This window comes from Alligator mississippiensis, chromosome 2, assembly GCF_030867095.1.
Source record: "Alligator mississippiensis isolate rAllMis1 chromosome 2, rAllMis1, whole genome shotgun sequence".
Taxonomy (NCBI): Eukaryota; Metazoa; Chordata; order Crocodylia; family Alligatoridae; genus Alligator; species Alligator mississippiensis.
This window is the reverse complement of record NC_081825.1, coordinates 227,300,221-227,318,068: the sequence shown is the minus strand read 5'-3', so window position 1 is coordinate 227,318,068 and position 17,848 is coordinate 227,300,221. Positions and strand designations below refer to the sequence as shown.

General features: G+C 43.7%; 1 protein-coding gene across 7 annotated transcripts in view; it reads left to right on the top strand.

The window, feature by feature from the left end:
• The window catches only part of AMBRA1 (autophagy and beclin 1 regulator 1), a 176,443-nt gene that overhangs the window by 29,124 nt on the left and 129,471 nt on the right, over positions 1–17,848 (top strand). The window lies entirely within an intron of this gene.

Genomic DNA, 17,848 nt, shown 5'->3' with positions numbered 1-17,848 from the left:
AAAAAATCCTTTGTCAAACCTTGGTCTTGTTTTTTTAACCTTGTGCTGGAATTGGGGAGCATAAGGTTATTCTCCCACTCAGTTCTTTGGTTTTGCAAATTAGAAGATTATAGGAGGAAATTAGAGATGCCAGAAGGCAAGACTGATTACTGAATATATGCAAAACCCCAGCAGTCTCACTGCTGTATGCTGTGATGGCTTGTACTGCTGACGGAGGAGCCAATTTTAATCTCCTTCCAGCTGCTTCTGTACCTATAACCCTAGAGTTATGTTTGAGAGAAGTCAACAAAAGTTGAAATCTCTAAGGCTCTTGTTTTAAATTGTTGTTGTGATGCCTGTTGGGGAGCTCTGCTGGCTAGAGTCATGCTGAGGTTTTGACATGAGAAGTACTTTCATCTTTTGGATCCAGTAGGCATAGAGGGAATTGCAAATGAATACAGGTTTTATAGATACCTTGTGCCATGGGATTTAGGGGATGTTTTTTGTCTTTTGGCTGGTGCTTGTTTTGAGGATTCAGGCATTGTGGTCTGCCACATAGTGAGAGTTTGTGAGGCAGCTACTCTTCCAGAGCTGAAGTCCATTTATGCCCAGATTAGGCAGTACAAGTATGAACATGAAGGAAGTTAAAGGCATGACTTGTCTACAGTCTGAAGATGTGTTTCTTCCTTTCCCGCTTTTTATAGGGCAGATACAAGTACTTTTCCTCTTGTGAATTAACCTAGTTAAGTTTTTGGCTGGAGAAAACACTGAAGTAATGTTAGATGAGAGAGGCTAGTAGCTTCCCTGAACATATTCCATTTTCATATCATCTTCCTGCCACAAGGTGGGAGTGTTTGCTTCTGTTCGGTACCCAAAATGTCTTTGAATAGATGTATGAAAGAAAACAATGTGGTTTGAGACTACTTTTTCCTGGAATCCTAAATTACAGTTTTTATACAGAGTTACTGTGGGCTTACTGGTTCTTGCAGTACTTCCAGAACATGGGTTAGGAAGGAGGGAGAAGGTTCACAGAGACTGTGGTGTTAGTGGGCGTTTCATAGTTGTCCCCTGCACTTGGGTGGGAGAGGCAATATATGCTTTTGGGTGGTAGCAGAGGCAGCAGAGGTTTTTTGTGGGTACAAGAAGTACATGTTTGTCTTTGAGGAACCTGTGCTTATACAATCATCAGCTAGCTCTGGGAAGTCTCTATCCAGTCCTATCTGATTCATCTTCCCAACTGTCCTTGCTTCAGGAACTTTTTTCTATTCTAAATGGCTCCCACCCCTTCTTTTGGAGACTTCAGTAATCTGTGTAAAATGACTTTTTTTTTCTCATGAGGAAAGCCAGGGAGACGTTGCTAGAGGCTGGCTGTTCACCTTTTAAACCAAGTTACATTTATTCTCTGTGCCAAGTCAGTCTTGAACAATTACCTAGATTTGTAGGCACACCTGTCATTAGCCTCTGGGTGCACTTAGGTGCGGGCAGTTATTTTGGGCGGAGGACCACTTACTGAGTTTTGGCAAGCCATCGAGGGTGACATGGCAGGCAGCCAGGGCAGATAAGTATTAATTTTCTAAATTTTTTAGGGGCCCCGTGGGCCGGATAGAATGGCTTGGCGGGCCGCATCCAGCCCCCGGGCCACATTTTGCCCACCCCTGACTTAGGTTAAAACAAATGGATGTTATTTATACAAACTTTCTTCCTCATTACCACAAGAGGGTGCATATTTCATGCCCAAGCTGTAGGTAAGGTGCTGATTGTTGATTAAACTGAGACTAGACTGTGGCTTAAACCAGAATGACAGTAGGAGCAAATCCCACTGTTGGTCTACTAGAGTGACTATTCATAAAATGGAGAAACACACTCATTCTTACTGCTTGATGAGGAATTTAGGAATCCTGTCATCTAATACTCCATTTTGATGCAAACAGTCAGACCACTCGGATCAGCTGGAGTTTGCAAAATTGACACCTCCAGTATCTATTTATTGGCTTCTAGTTGCTGGCATAACATGGAAGGCACTGAGCGTATAGTTCCTGCCCCAACTAGCTTAAAAATAGCCACTTACACTTAGCTCATTTCTGTGTGAGCCCTCTGAACCTCCTGAAATTGCACAAGTTTCAATTGAGATCAGGGCCATAACTGTGGTAGGTGCTGTACAAACACCTAGCAAGGGACAGGTCCTGTCCTGAAGAGTTTGCATTCTAAATAGAAAGTATACATTGTGAGAGAGACCAAGGTTGGAAGCAAATAAGTAGTGCAGTATCCCCTTTCCCTTGGGTCCCTATCTGTGACAGAGATTTAAGTGACTTGCTCAAGGTCACAAATGAGCTCTATGGCAGAGCCAGATTTTCAGCCTTACTTACATCTCTGATTAGCAATGTGCAGTACTTATGGTTTTCTTGACTGTTCCATAGTCTGGTCTTGTCTCTGGCAATAGCCAGTACGCAGTGCCTTCAGAAATGGCAAAACCTATTCCCTGTACAGTGCTGGAATGGGGAAAGGGGTAATATGCTGCCTTGTGGACTTTGGGAGGGGCACTATAATGAAAGTTGGCACTATTGGGGGTGTTTCCCACTCCGGGTCTAAAACTTCCCTTCCAGCAACAGAAAATGAGTTGGCCTCTTCTTTCCCATCTCTTACTTGAGTCTGTTTCTGTCAGGGCCCTTTGCTTGGGCTCATCATTTTTCTGGTACATGAACATAGTCTCCTTACTTTTGGTACCGATTTCTTGAATCCACCTGTCTGCTGTGTACCAGGTAGACTCTGGAAGTCCCTGGCATGGAGGAGTTTTTTGCCCCACGGAACTTAGTCCAATTTGAATGACAATGGATGGATGCAGACAAACAGAGGGGTACAGGGAACAGCGAGACAGTTGATTATATTGGCAAGACAGTTGTAAAAGGAAGTGATCTTAGTGCACCAGCAGCCAAACCTGTAATTAAGCTTTCTGGTATGTATCTTGGAAAAGGGTTTATGGAAGGATTTGTAGTAGCATAATGATGTATCTCTTTGTAGACATGTATGAGGTGTGTTTCCAAACCTTGGGAGCATTATAGGGAGAAAAAGCGCAAAAGATGATGGTTCAGAAGTTTAACAGGTAGGCAATGGAGGCAGGAACTGACATTTTGATAGTGAATAGAAGATGAGATAGGATGGGATAAGTTGTTAAGGGCCATGCGATTGAAAAAAGGTAGCTTATACCTGACAAGGCTGGTGGAACATTTCAAAAGCAGGGGCAACATAGAGTAGTGGGCTGGTAGAATTTGTGTAGCAGCATTCTTCGTGGATGTAAGTGGGGACAAGATTTGAGTTGACGAAGCTGAAAAGAAGGATGTTGCAGCAGTGTACCAGGAGACGTGCCTGATGAGTTTTAGCTGCACAGAGGAATAGGGGTGGCTGTATGGGAGATCTTATATGGTGAAAATTTGCAGGGTTTTGACAGACCCTGGATGTGAGGACCTGGACAGAAAACAAAGTTAAAGATACTCAGTTTACAGGCCTGAGTAACTGGTAGGATGGTAGTGGGAGACTAAAAACTCTGTTCTAGTTCTGTTGAGATTGGCTCAATTGCTGTTGTCCAAGAGGAAATGTCAGACAGGATGAGGTTTTAATCCGGGCAAAAAGAAACTGGTCAGAAATAGAGGTTGATCCTAGTCATCAGCATAGAGACGGTAGTTGATTTAAAAAAATATATATTTACATGGAGTTGGAGAGAGGACAGAGCCCTGTGGCAAGAACCCTCTCAAAAGTTCATCTTTTCCCTTCCTATCAAACTATATCCTCACCTCTTTGCAGAATCACTTGATTTTCCCATTGCCTTCTCCTCCTCAGCTTTTTGTCTGTCAGCTAAGTATCTTTCTTTAAGGTTTCTATTTTTAATTTGCTCCATACCCCTCCTCTTCCCTGAGCAGCTGCATTTATCTGAGCCTAATTTTGTTTGCTGGCTAGTTTGCTGCTTCTTGATTAGCTCTTCTCCCCTGCCTGGCTTTCCTTTTGAAAGACTAGCCCCCCTCCTTTGTAGTAGGTAACCTTTTAAAATAGCTAGTCCTTGAATGCCTACAGATTGTGCTTCGACTCCTGGCAGTGCCAGCAGTTATTATACCCCGCGGCTGGTGTGTGGTGCAAGTGGGGGCCTACAGATCTCTTTGTTTCAAACACTGTTTATAAATGTTTATTTTAATCAGATTTGGCGGAAAATTCTAATTTAGCCTTTGTCTTGTAAGGCCATTATCTTTTTTTTCTTTTTTAATTGATTTTTGTAAAGGCAAGAGTAAACTAGAATTAATAATGGAATCTTGGATCCAGCTTTAACTGTGAAGAGGTTATACTTGCACTACCTAAATACCTAAATAATCAATAGACTTCCGAGTCAGCGCCCTGTTTAGGGGAATGGGGGCTTTATTTTTGCAGAGCTGTTAGTTCCAGACTATGCTGGGTACTGAGTTGGGTTGTGGAAGCTTTTGTTTACATATGTGCTTTGCCGTAAGTATGGTGGTAATAAATAATATACAGAATAAAATAATCCTTGCCTCTAAGAACCTAGAGTATGAACAGACGTGGTACAGGCAAGAGTCGAACACGGTATTTTGAAATGCTTATTTGATCTGCAGTCACATACCTAACTGTCCGTTTTTTAGCTTTGCATCCACTTCTCTTATTTCATTACACTTTTTTGATTTAACGCTGTAATTAATTCAAGGCCTACAGCTCTCCTTGGCCATCAGATTTTATGCTTAGAAGTAACCTTTTTCCCCAAGCCTTGTTACTGTTGAAATCCCAAGTTGCCAGAGTTTATTAAGCTCTCTAGAGTCTTTGGGATATGAGTCTTTGTTGTTCTTTGACTCCTTTGAGATGCTGTATGCCACAGCTAATGATTCTGCAAAGGCGAGCAGGACTGTCAGAGAAATGCTAGCGTGCTGTAGAGGCTAGTCCAGGCTCAGTCCATGTTTTGGCATCATTGCTGATGAAAGCCAGGCAGACCTTCTCTCTCCCCTTGTTTCATTTTTGACTCACACTTCTTTTGTGAGACTCCTTACGCAAGTTTCCCTGCACCCACTGTAGTTTCCTATTTTAGGAATAATGTAATGTTGCTGTTGCCCTTTTATTTTGATTCTTCTTACGGAGGGTTGGTGGGGGAAGACTGATGCTTGCACCCTCCCTCCCATAGTGACTAACAGAGGTGACTCTGCTGCTGTTGCAGAACTGTTCTGAACGTGTATGAATGAAGTGTATATAGCCTGTCACCAAATCTGGGAGAATGCTTAGACTACTCTGCCTAGATTTAGGTCCAGAGAAGGGGCTGTAGTGTGTAAACATCCATCTAGTGATTTGGCAGGTACGCCCTCACCTGCTCAGACCAAATTAACATGATACAAAATGATCTATGTTGCCCTCTTGGAAAGCAGACTCTATTGTGCTCCATAGAGACTTGGCACTTAAAGATGTATCTTGGTAGTGATAATATTTGAAAGTATGATCCTTTCCTCTTGGTCAAGCTCTGTGTAACACGGAATATAACTTCTCATATCATATTTGAACTTGTAACACACCCTCTTCATTCATGGAACAAGAGGAATGTGAGGAAGATGAGCAAAAGGAACCTTTCCCAAATTAAATGTAGATACATACACATGTCCATTTCTACATGTGGAAAACATGCTTGAGCATCTGTGTGTCCTCATTGCTCTCATTTTTATTAAGTAAGGTCATCTTTATTTGTCTGATGCAGCTTGATGACTATGCAACTTGTTCCAGGTGGACCCTTTTGGCCCCCAAGCTCCTTGTCCAAGATGGTAGCTTCCAGCAACTCCTTACTCCTCAGCACCTCTACTTAGAGGTTATGGAGTTCATTTTTTCCTTGAGGAGGTGTACAGAATTTTACTACAGCACTAATATTTACCAAAAACGGAACTGTTAAAAGTGGGAAGACTGAATTGAAACATGGCCTTCTTTAATGTTTCCAAAGTTTCATGAAAATAGAGAATGCACTCTAACTTGGTTACAGAAAAGGAAAGACATTGCTTACTCCTCTCAAAAGTTATTCCTTTTCTGACTCCCCTAGGTTTAATACAGACATTCAGTTTCTCTTGGCAGAGTTACTGCTCTCCAAGGAGAAACCATCAGGGTACAGCTATTCAAGAATTTCTCCCAACCAAAAATGGCTGCTCCAGGAGAACAATAACCCAGAAACAGCAAGGGTTAAATCACCCCCAGAAGAGAAGGTTAAATTACTCCCTGGGAGACAGTGTACAGATGTTCAGGATTTATCTCCCAGAGAGAAGATAACCTGGGAACAACCAGGGTTAAATAACTCCCAGGAGAGAGGATTAAACCGCTTCCCAGGAGACAGTATGTTGTTCACTGGACTGTGGCTTGCCTCAGCTGCTTGGCATCAGCCTGTCTCTCTCTGCAGCACAGTGTGGAATTGTACAGGGGGCATGTTTGGCTCCCTGCTCAGCTGGAGCAGCTATCAGGGCTGCCCTGTATAGTGCTGCCATTTGTTTCTGGGCAGACTGAGGCTAGGGACAGACATTACACATAAACTGGCTTAAGTGATCAGAAACTGGTTTAAACCTGTAACAGAACAGATGTTCAGTGCGCATAAACGAGTCTGAAAGTGGCCGAAACCAGTTTAAGATAAACCTGGTTGAATGTAGTGTCAGACTTAACTGATTTGGGTCAAACTGGTTTATGAAATGTCTGTCCCAGTCTGCTTGCTGGTTTCAGCTAAACCAGACTCCCTCAGAATCCAAGCATGCTCTGTGGGCTGGGTGGGGCTCTGTGCTCCACAGCAGGGTTGGCTCCTCCCCTCTGCTCCCTGGCTGCAGCTCTGGCAGAGACTTACAGGCATAGCGGGGTCTGCTGGCTTCCCTGTTCCACCACCCCCCCCAACCCCCCACTGCTTAAGCAGAGATCCCTTCCTCCTCTCTCCCACAACACTGACTGTAGCCAGCATGTGGTATGCTAGCTAATACTGTATAAGGCAGACAGGACAGTGCCCGCTTAGGACTTTTGGAGCTAATCGGCATGTCAGGTGGTAATGTCCCTACATTTCTTCCTTTGGAAAAAACTGTTTAAGAGCTTGAACTAATGAGCGAGGCTTTGTTTTCTGATGGGGTGCTAAATGCTGATAACAGAGCTGATAAATACTCTGTTATCAAGGGGAGGACAACCCCTCCCTAATCACAGCTTCCTGCCAGGGCCTGACCACACCCCCCTCAGCTTTGTGCAAGGGTAGGGAGGGCTGCTCTAGCGCTCTCTGGCTTCTAGCCTGAGCCACTGCAGGCATGCACCGGCATTTTTTTTCAATCCAGAGGGGATGTCTGTGCAGTTAGAAACTGATTTAGCCTGGCCAGATTAGACTACCCTGCAGAGATTGAATCAATTCAGGCTCAGGCTTTTTGAATATATGTCCCTAGCCTGAAGGAGCATGCTGAGATTTGTGTGCAGAGGTCCCCTGGCTGTGCAGCACTGCAAGATCTTTACTCTTTAGAGAGCTCAGCATTCAAATGTCTGTTCAGGCATCTTTGGGAAAGTTTTAGTATTAGGAATACAAACATTGGAGAATCCTCCCAGATCATTTGAATATGTGCAGGCAGCCTTTAGACTGGCTTTCTCCTATGTGGTGCAGATGCCAGTTTTGCCTTTACTTTCCTAGGACCTTCTTAGCCCTGTCTAAGTCAAGTCTGGGCATTCAAACTATCTTGATCTAGAGCAGTTGCTCCTGCTTTCCAATTTGGCTTTCTCTTATAACCCCTCACAAATCCATAGAGTTTACGAACTTGCAGTATTTTCTGGGATGAAGACCTTTTAAACCATGATCAGTAGCTGACTTGGAATTCTTGGCTGCTTAGCTTAGAAATTACATTTCATAGACCTGGTTGTTTGCTCAGCTTGGAGGAGGTACAAAAAAACCCCTCCCAGTTTTTTTTTGCTAAGAAACAAAAGTTTTAGGCAGATTGCTAGAGCTCTTGGTAGAGGTTAATTTCTTCATTCACTTTAAGCTGTCTGCTTCTTCCTTTCATGGGAAGGGTACCTTGTTCCTGAAAACTTGTCTAACATCTCTTCCAACCACACAGTTGGTTAAATGAAAGATATCTCCAAAATAATCCTTGCTTCTCACGTATTCCCTGAACCCCCATGGCTACAACATCACTCCAACTCTGCTTTCATTCTGATGTACTTTCCATATTTGGGATTAGAAGGGGCTGAGGATGTTGGAGTCGGAAAGAGACAGAAGTTGGGGTTTGGGTTAATTATAGATGTTATGATTATTCCAGGCCCTTAGTTGCTAGATGTGATCTCTTTTATACATATGGGACTTGCACTTGCTTTCACACACTCTGTATAAACATATACAATAAAGTGTGCTTGGGGACAAAGCTGCCCTGATTTCAATTATTTGCTCCTTGTTACAGAATTCCTGGCTGGAGACTTTGCAGCCAAACACAGATTTACCCCCCAGGCCTCAAGCCCAGCAGGGCTCTGGGCCTGGAGCAAAGAGAGAGAGAAACCTACAGTCTGACTCCATAATACAAATTTAACCAAAATAGCAATGACTCTGGCTTTCTCCAATTGAGCCATTCTGGTCTGTTGAATAACTAACATGCATTTTAAACACTTTTCTACATACATATTTGACTGATTGCTCCAAATGGCTGCTTTTGTGATGATGCAACTGACCACCCTCTGCTTTTCTTGAGAAAGCACCTGCTGGAACCAAAGTCTTTGAATAAACTGGGTTTATTATCTTCCAGGAAACTGACTCATTTTTCTTTTTGAATTGCATTGACTTTAAATCCCTTTCTCTTTGTTCTTGAAGGGGGGGTGGGTGGGAGGGAATTTGGGTAAGTAGTTGAAATTGCCATAATCTGGTTGGTGTTATAAATAATAAAAAAACTTGAAGCCCAGTGGACCACTGACAGGCTGTCTAGAGTCCTGGGCGCACAGTCGCATTGGGACTTCAGCTACTCTACTCCCCATGGGCTTGGAACACTGTTAGAGAATAGCAGGGGGACACAATTCCTCCTTCCCTCCTAGAAAGGCTGCATTCTTCCTCTATTATTCTCTGGAGAAGCAGGAGGCTTTCAATGCTTGCCCAGGAACTGAGGTATATCCAGCTGGGTGGGAGGACAGAGCTGTTGGAGTACTTCTGCTGCTCCTACAATACAAATGGCTGGTGATGAGCAAGGGGAGTCATACACCTGACATCCTATTGATATGTCTGGGCCAGCTTGCCCAACCGAGCTGTAGTAATAAGGTGTCTCAGGGACTGTGTAAACATTGCTGTATTGGGTATGTTCAAGTAAGGGTTTCAAGCTTTACTTCACAGGCAGCAGGATAGAAACCTTTACTTTTTATTTATTTATTTATGTATTTATTTATTTATTTATTTCAAGTAAAGTTGAGATCCTGATGTAACTGCAGGATTCAAGTCCAGGCACAGGCTTGTAGTGCCTGTTAGGGTGTGTGAAATGGGCCCTATTCATTTTGGATCCAGATTTGGCCTGAATGAGGGACAGCGATTTGATTTGTTGATTCAGATCACTGTCCCCAATTCGATTCAGCTGAATCTGAAGATCCAATGCTGATTCGGCAAGTCAGCGGTTTGGCCATAGACACAGCTTTAAATGTTTTTTCTACATACCTTGAGATACCAGGCGCAGCTCATGAACACTGATGCTGGGGCGGATGAAGCATCCCACAGGAGCATGGGGGAGGGCCCCTGCATGCTCAGTGGTGAACATGGAAGTGGATCAGAAGCACTTCCGGTCTACTTTCAGGTCTGCTGGTAAGTGTGCGGGAGGGGGGGCCCCCATACTGCCTTGGCTTGGTGTTTGGCCGCAGGCAGACCTTGGGTGCCCCCGCAGACCCAGGAAGCACCAGCCGCCGAGCCAGGGAGGGGACATGGCAGGGGGCCCTGCGCACTCCCCGGCGGACCCAGAAGTGGACCAGAAGTGCTTCTGGTCTACTTTCGGGTCTGCTGCTGAGCATGCTGGGGAGCCCCTTGCATTCCTGTGGGACTCTCCACCCTCCTTAGCGTCGCAGTGTTTATGAGCTGCCTGGTACCTTGAGGTATGTAGAAAAAAATATTTAAAGCTGTGTCTGTGACTGAATTGATTTGGAGGGCTCCGATTCGATTCAGAGAGATTAAAGGGTCTCCTGATTTGATTTGGATTCAGAGATTTGGCAACCGAATTGGGCCAAATCTCCACTGAATTGAATCGGCAACCAAAGCTTTGCACAACCCTAGTGCCTGTGCCTTCAAACCTGTCTGTGGGACTTGTCCAGTTCCGAGTGCTGATACAAAACTTGCTTGATAACAATTGCTCATGTTCCTGCTTTTTTGACCTCAAGCTTGGTGAAACTCTAGTGCTGATGAAGCAAAATGGAAGGTCTCGTTCTCAGGTAGTCTTCATTGAGTAGAGTTCTTGCCAAACTAAAAAGAGCACTGTCTGATCTTCTCTTGGCCCATAGCATGTCCATTGCAGATGCCTGGGAACCAGTCCATTCATTGCTGTCTGGGTGCTCTGTGTTAGGGACCTCTCTATAATGCTTCCTCATCTCCTGTTCTGATTCATGGCCATTGTCTGTAAGTGAAATAACAGATTATAATGGTGACTTTGGGACCAGGTGAGGAGTTTATCCTTGCTGGCACCTCTGTCTCCCTCGTGTTGAGAGCTCTCTTGAAAATACTGGCTGGCTTTTGTGGCATGTGACAGTAAATGGAAGTGAACAGCTGAGCCAAAAGAGAACTGCAGTTGAGATAAAGCTGACCAGCATTACATTAGCTCACTTAAATGATACAAATTCCAGAGCATTAGCTGTTTTTCTCAAGGAAGTGGGTGGGGCTTGGTGTCCTTTTTTCCTCTGCCTCTTGATGAGAAGAGTTAAAATCCAATTATGTCCCCCCCTCCTCCCTGCATAGGATTACTTTTCTGAAACATTACAATTTGAAGCTTAGTCTTTTCCTTCCTCAAAGAGTATCTATTTCTCCCTGCCCTCCTCCCCTTTGTCTGGACTTTCTCCCATGATGGCAGAGAGTCTGATGATTACTGTGGAGTTGGAAATGCTTAACTTATTTCTTTTAGGCTTACCCTGTACCAGTGGAAAATGTATTTTATTCTGTCCTTAACCACCAACCCCTTCCTCAAAGGGCTAGATTTTGGGTAACACATATGGAATAATCAGGGAAGAGGTATTCCTACAAACCCTGTCATCCCACTCCAGAGCTTCTGAACATGATTGTCTTGCCAGGAATGCTCAACTGGAGACCAGCTTTGGACCATGAACTGTACCCATGCCGTATACTGCTGTTTCATGTAAAGGCAGGGATGTTTATCACAGAAGGGATCCTTTTGTTCATAGCATAGCTGAACAAATGGCTGAAAATGGCCAGACAAGAATGGGAAACTGTAAGAAAAGCAACCATCAATTCTTATTAGCCATTGTAGACAAGAAGTCCAAAAGGTTAAGATGTAACAAGGAAAATTCAAGTTAAATAGAAGAAAAAATGAAAACTCCCAAACTTGCCTTGTCAGTCTTCAGAGTTAACATCACTGAAAAAACATTTACGTACAAGGCTAGACATCCAAGTATTGGAGATGATTTAAGACTAATGGAATCAATTGTGCCCTTATCTGCTGGATGACCCTTCTGTTTTCCTGATCTTCTGCTTATGAGCAGTGCTGTTGAATACTAATCCAGTCCTAGTGCCAGACTCGTGTTAGATATTTCTAACCATGCAAAAGCTGAAATAATAGATAGACTGGAAATGTTATCTTATAAGTTCATGAGTAGATTTCACTAACGCGACTCCTGAATTAGATTATTTTCAAAGTGTCTTTAGAGCTGTATCCTGGCTGCCTCTTTCTTTTTGCCAACCTTAAATGGGTTATTTTTGATCCTAGAGTTATGAAATGTCACTGTTTTCTTCATGTCTGGGACAGACCTAGTGGTTTCTGCTTGCGTGCCCTTGGACAACTGGGCTGAAATCTGTCCTATGAAATGAAGAATTTTCTCTTGCAAAGAAATGTCAGAAACTGTGAGGATTTCTGACTAAACAAATTTTGCCTGCCCCTTGGAGAGCTCTGGACTGGATGGGACATAGACTTACAATTTGAAAGACCACTCTCCAAGTTCATAGAAATTTAATGATGATATCCTCTGTTAATTGGGCATGGCATTTGAATGGGTACTGGTGTTAGAGTTGGTGATGCCTTTCTTGTGGTAATTCAGCTTTTCCAGACTTTGTAGTGGGAAGAATGTTAGCTTAACTTCACATTGTTATTGTTTTATTTTAATGTTTGAATGTGGAACTGCAGGTGAGTGGTACTACACATCTGTACGGATGAGAACCCAGGAGACCTGACCAGTAGCTGCAAGCAGAGCAGAATGAAGGGGAGGGATTTGGCTTATAGTCTTGTTTCAACTGTATTTCCTTATTGGTTTGGTGGTTCATGTTGCCTTTGGGGAGAATGCAAGAGTGAATGTTAGGAGTGAATTTCTTCCCTGATTAGTTACAAGGGGGGAATCAGGTTTTGAGTGTTTTAGGGCTAAAGAGACTTTCCATCCTTATAAGACTGCTGTAGCTTGCTTTCTGTGTTTGCTTGACACTATATGGGGATGAGGGGGAGGCTGTCTGAACAATAGTGTGCTTTGGGGTGCACATCTGTCACATGTTCAATACTTATCTCTTGCATATGACTCTTTAGTTAGAATCTTCCCTGGGGAGGGAAGCCATTCGCTTGGTAAGGTATGAATAACTTAACTAACTATTGCTGTGAATGCTGGGCTGGTAGGCTTGAGACTTCATTAGGCTACAAAGCTTGAAGAATTGCATGTTCTTAGAAATTGGTCCCAAGAAGTTAAACTTGCTGCATTTGAACATCTCTCTATAGCCTGTCTGGATGAATAACTCTTGTCCTAAGTGGCCTTGAAGATGAAGCATTGCTGCCAATGCAGGGAAATATAGGAAGAATTAATGGCAACTGCCCTAGCACCAGGGGGATTGTATCCTAGCTCTTTTTCCCTTTAACTGTAGCTTATGGCTTTCAGCTGCTCCCAGCTGGAGAAACTTTGCTAGTTGCTGGGAATCCAATATGCTTGGAGGGCTAGAGGCACTACTCTAGGGATGCTTGGCTGCCCAGTCGTCCCTAATTTTCCTTCTCCCTATTTTATTTTGCCTTCTCATTTGCCCTGTTCTTTTGATCACTACTTTCCAAATAGGAGCAGCTTGAGGAGAAGTTGCTTCTCGCCTTATTCCCTATCTCCTGCTTTCTCTTATTTTTAAATTGTGTTGCCCTGTAGCTTGGACTTCTGGGTCCCTGTTCTTAGCTACTGCGTCTGTTTGAAGTCCCAGGGTAACCGAAGAGGGAGGTAGCATGGAAACTCCCAGATCCTGTCTACAGGTACTGGTGTCCATGGGTCTGCTGAGATCACAACAGAGTCCTGCTGAACAGAAGGCAATTTATATCTCCTTGTAGTAAGAAGAAAAAAAAAAAAGAAAGAAAAAATTGCAGCCTATTTTAGCAAGCTGGGACTGAAGCATCTCCCAGTGCGCGCAGAGTTAATCTTCATCACTGAGGCATTGATTGACAATCTGGAGGATGCTAATGTGTGATTCTCCTGGTGAGCGGGGGAGGAGAGTGGAAATTGCAGTTTCTCTGCTAATTGTACTTTAGATGTCATTTGTGACAATTTCATGTTGTCTAGACAGAGATTGTGTAGCGATTTGCTTCAGCAAAGTCTAGCGTTAGCCCGTTATGGATCTGGGCAGTACCGGAGGATGGGTGTTTGGGCCCCAGAAGGGAAGCTGGAGTTGAGTGTAAGTGTGGGAAGGGCTTTAAGAGAGAGGAAAGAAGCAAAGTGCATTTCTCCCCCCTCTCCTCACACCCTCAACTTTTGATGAAAAGATCTGCCACTTCATGGCTAGCACTCCCTATAACTCACTGCGGCTCCTGTTCCTTCGTGGGTCACCTCTCTTTCCCACCTAAGACAGAACGGATAATAACTGTGGTATCATTGACAGCACATCAGACTGCCTGAGCCCCTGGATTCAGAAGAAAAACAAGCTGCCCTTGTCTCCTGGAGTAGGTCTGCTTGGCTGAGGAAGTTGTTTCTAATCGGGCACCATTGCATTGGGCATGTTCTGGAGGATGGGTGATGACAAGGATTTAAGATGCAGGATTTGAAGTCTGAAGAATACAAAAGTGTATTATTTTAAAAGCTAGTATCCCAGTTTCCTTGGGGACTGTAGGTGATGGTAGTGTTACAGATCATGGAGGTTTTATTGACTATTATAATTGCATATCTGTTTTTGAGCCCATTTATCAGGCCTGGGGGGTACGTTCAGAGTTATGTGGCCTACAAGGCCTTAGTCTGAAACAGTTATTTTGGCTAATAAAATTAATTTCTCTTACCTGTGGTTCTAGATGTGGGTTTCCTTTACTATTCTCTGGAGCAGTAAGTGAAGATTGTTGATCTGGATCCTGCACAATTGCTCCTTGCTTTCTTGCTTTGCTCCTGTCTCTTATTTGCATTGATGTCTGACATCTAGAGTGCTCGGTGGTCTCAGTACTCTGAGAGGACAGAGTTACAAGATAAATCTCAATGCCAGTTCTTGATTTTAAAATCAATGGTAGCATTTGGTGGGAATGGGCTATTGAGCTGAATTTGCACCAATGGGTTGAATGTAGCCTTTGAATGCAGGTAGAGGATAATACATATGGCTTGAGATAGGGTAATTGAGGTGGCTCTTCTGTCTGTGGATATGGACTTTATCTCACAGAGGAACATAATGATCCCTGAAGAATGCTGTTTGTTTGCTTTAAAAAAAAAAAGTTGTTTTCAAGAGGCTACAGCGGAGTCTCCTAGTATATGAGCATGTCATTTGATATTCCCTGAAGGAGCATGGGGAAAAATCCAGGCTGGTTGGGTTTTTTTGTTTTTTGGGTGTCATAGATCTGGTCATGCTGTGAAGCAGGAGGTATTAGTGGCTTTTTTGAGAGCAGACTTGGGTGAAATCACAGGGATCTTGGCCCTGGAAAAGTAACCCAGAGTTTGTATAACTCAGCAATAACTGTCAGCATGTGAAGTCTGAGTCTTGTGGATTCCTCTAATAATTTAAATCAGCTATGTCAATTTTTAAACCATAAGAGAAATTTTGTTTGAGAATGCAATTATCTCAGAGAACCTAAGTGTTTTACTTAATCACCATCAGGCCTAGGCATGCAGCAAAGCAAAAAGAAATGTGCCCTACAGATTTATCAAAGCTTGCACTGCAGCCACATTCTCTGTGCTTTCCAGTAACGGAGCCAGTAACAGGTATGGGATCACTGACTAGTCCAGAATGGTGAATGGGCCCTTCCCTGATTTACACATCCATGCTATGACTAGGCAGTGCTGCATTTGGCAGGGTGACAGTTTCAGCATTTCCATCAGGGTTGGTTGGAGGCTTCTGAATTTTGGAGAGCTCTGTGTGTAAGCACTTCTTAGAAAAACAAACAACTCCCCCTCTCAATTCTGTTGTGGACTTCCCATTGCCTAATGACTTGGCCTCTGAGAATGGAGGGGTGAGGGGGGTCAGAAATGGGCAGTAAACATGCACAAATCAACAGCATCTTTTAGCCTTTCTGGCTTTTCTTCCGTCCCACAGAATGACTAGATTAAATCACATGCAACCTTGGAGAGCTGCTTGTAAATGTTGCCTCTTTCACAAGACAATGACCCCATGTCCACATCTCAGAACTGCTGTGTTGGTTATTCTACTGGATTAACTTTACATCTGTATGTATTACCTCTAGCTGTACCTGGAACAAGAGAGAGGGTGCTGTGAAGTCAGGATTGAGAGAGGCCTGGACTCCTCAATGAGCAAGTAGCACAGGACTAAGGCATGTCGGAGTTGTGCAAGGAGAGCTTACACCCCACCCCACCTGTCTGGTTTTAAAATGCTCCTCTTACCTGATATCTAAATTCATTTCTAAAAGTTGGAGATTTCTTAATCACTCTCCTATCCCTGAAAAGATAAATGATATCCTAGTAGCCTTCTACCAGAGAGCCTGTGCAGAAGGGCATCAGATTCCATCCTGGGGAGGCACCTAGCTTCAGGACAGTGCTGGTGTCAAGGCTGTCATCCCATCCATCCTCTTAAAGTAACTAGGAAATGTTAGTAAAGGCATCCCTTGCTGTTTGCCAAATCTCAGACTTGAAATGTAGCACTGGAATAACATTTTTTCTGTTGGCCAGTAGAATTTCTGTGAAATTCTGGATGGCTGGGAAGGGAAAAAATATCTCTTGTGGTCTGCAGTGAAATTTTAAAAGATTTGGACACCATATCAGAAATATTCTGCTGGATCTGTCTTCAGGTTCTCCTCTTATTTTCTCTCAAGTACTAAAACTGTATGGTTTAAGGCGGGGTGTTGATTTTGGGTGCATCTGACCTAGCTGTATGCCTCCACATGTAGAGCAGCAGCCCATAGTGTCCTACAAGGCAATGAGGTGCATGGAGAGTTGGGGCAGGTGAACCCTTAGTCACAAATGTCCTTTTCCAACTGAATGCTCATAGTAAGTCATTGGAATGAAAATGCAGCAAGTATGCTACCCCAGTAGCAAAATGCTTCTTAAAGGGGATGTTTGGCCAAGTTTCCTGGCAGGACTCGGAAGCTCTTTAAAGCTTTGAGAGTTGAATTTTTAGCTTGTATCTCATCATGGGCACTTGAGTGTAATGGCAGCAACAGGCTTAAATGAGTCATCTGCATTGTGCCAAGCTCTGTGACAGAAGGAAGAGAGGCAGGTGCTCAGAGGCCAGGGTGCATCATGTGCAGCTGTCATGCACTTTGCTTTCAGTCCACAGTCTTTTGCAATTCACCAACTTGATTCTCAGCTCTTCAGACTGTCTGGTTGTATTGGTATGCACCCAGGTTTTGTGCGATTGTTCTGGCATCTGCCTCTCCCCATCTGATTAAAGAGCCAGGGCGACTGAATCAGTTAACTTTTGAGAATCTCTTACAGTGAGGCCTCAAGGCTAAAGTCAGATGTTTTCCAGTAAGCCTGGATAGTGACTTTGCCAGCTTTGTAGTAGGGCATGCTGAAATCTGATCTTAATTAATTAGAAACTCTGGGAACCAAATGATAAAGTGTAAATACTGAGCAACTTTCCCTCTTCCTTGCTCCTTCATTCTGTGCCTAAAGTCCTTGGAGTGGGTAGGCAGAAATCTGTCTGATCATCACAGATACAGAATCAGTTTTTCAAGGCCTTGCAATTTTGGACAGCTTGCCCCCATGGAGAAACAGTCATCTTGAAATCTCCAAGCAGGGGCTCAAGCCCATTTGAAAGTTTTCTTCTCTGTATAGTGGGACCTTGCACGCAGGCTTCATAGAATCATAGAAAATTAGGGTTAGAAGGGATCTCAGGAGGTCATCTAGTCCAACCCCCTGCTCAAAGCAGGACCGTCCCCAACTAGATCATCCCAGCCAAAGCTTTGTCTAGCTGGGTCTTAAAAGCCTCCAAGGATGGAGATTCCACAACCTCTCTGGGTAACCTGTTCCAGTGCTTCACTGCCTTTCTAGTGGAAAAAGTTTTTCTTGATATCTTCTAATCTCAACTTTTCTTGCTGCAACCTGAGACCATTACTCCTTGTTCTATCATCTGCCACCACTGAGAACAGTCTTGCTCCATCATCTTTGTAACTACCCTTCAGTTAGTTGAAGGCTACTATTAAATCACTGATCAGTCTTCTCTTCTCCAGACTAAACAAGCCCATTTCTTTCAGCCTCTTCTCATAAGTCATGTGCCCCAGCCCCCTAACCATTTTTGTTGCTCTCTGCCAGACTCTCCAGTTTGTTTGCATCCTTTCTGTAGTGCGGG